At 49.0% G+C, this 1,348-nt stretch overlaps 1 pseudogene; it reads left to right on the top strand.

Moving 5' to 3' along the window:
• Nucleotides 1–243: 243 nt before the first annotated feature.
• LOC103253405 lies at nucleotides 244–873 on the top strand (annotated as a pseudogene).
• Nucleotides 874–1,348: the final 475 nt, after the last annotated feature.

The following is a 1,348-nucleotide window of genomic DNA, read 5'->3' as shown; positions in this document are numbered from 1 at the left end:
TGGCCTCTCCCGGCCACCACAGCCTCAACCTGCTGGGCTCTGGCAATCCTTCCACCTCAGCCTTCCAAGTAACTGGAACTACAGGCGCGCGCTACCACGCATGGTTAATTTTTGATTTATTGTAGAGATGAGTTCTCGCCAAGTTGCCCAGGCTGTTGTAAGGTAATTTAATGGAATAAAAATCACAGTACTTCAGCCTCACTCATCATCAGAGAAATGCAAATCAAAACCATATTGAGGCAGGGCGCGGCGGATCCTGGGTGCTGAGGTCGCAGATATCAAGAAAGTCAACAACTTCATCAGAGAACAAGACTTGTATGCTTTGAAATCTATTGAGATTCCATGAAAAACCATGGGATCCTAACAGAGACCCACAAAGAACTAAAACCCCTCCCAAGCCCATCTTCAGAGACCAAAGTGACCATGGAACTGCCGGAGCTGGACACAGCAACCACAAGTGCCAACACCCAGGCCAACCAACTGACGAATTTCTTTAAGGGAATTGATCAGAATATTGAGCATGTAGTACAGTCAGAAATCTTTTCACGGGAAAGTTACTACATAGAGACCTCGGATCAGCCCTTGCTGCCAGCTGCTCTGAAGATGACAACAAATGGTGCAGATTGTGGAATTCAGTGGTGGAATGCCGTTTTTATCATGCTTCTAATTGGGATTGTTTTGCCAGTCTTTTACTTGGTCTATTTTAAAATACAAGCTACTGGTGAGCCCCCTAATAGCTTGAACACAACTGTCCCCAATGGTTCGATGGCTATGGGTGCAAGTCCAGAGCAAGCCCCCAGATTAGTGATTCCAGCGCCAACCATCATTGCTTCAGACAGCCAGTTCAGTCAGACCACCCAGGCTGGGAACTAAGCTCTTGTTGTCAAGGAATTAACCCAGCTTTAGCAGTTGGCTGTTGATATGCACCAGTTGTCATTGCCATAGCCTAGGGGTGCTACCTTTGTTTTCCTGGGACAGGTGGATGCATTTCCAAAGTCACCGAAGAGTTCTTGATCACACCAACCCTGGGAAATGGCCTTGCCTCACCCCAGGCTGAAGGATCCCAAACACCCATGCCCTCGGCCTTCTGTCTTCAGAGACATGCAGCGAGAAAGCCATTTGCCTGTGACCAGTGACTGTTTCTTGAAGACATTTAGTGGATTGGCCATGTCTTCACAGCAGCACTGTGTGGGCCCCCAAGTTGGACATGCTCACAGGGAGAAGAATGGCCCCGGCCAAGGCACCTGCAGTGTGGGATCCGTGTGGGTCTCCTGGTTGTGGCAATTCCCCCTGCTGTGAAAGGAGGACTGACTCCAAGAAGCAGCATCCTATATCTCCCTGGCAAAGG

Source organism: Carlito syrichta, unplaced genomic scaffold, assembly GCF_000164805.1.
Source record: "Carlito syrichta isolate Samal-C Ts95f unplaced genomic scaffold, Tarsius_syrichta-2.0.1 Scaffold227999, whole genome shotgun sequence".
Lineage (NCBI taxonomy): Eukaryota > Metazoa > Chordata > Mammalia > Primates > Tarsiidae > Carlito > Carlito syrichta.
This window is presented reverse-complemented; position numbering and strand designations above follow the sequence as displayed.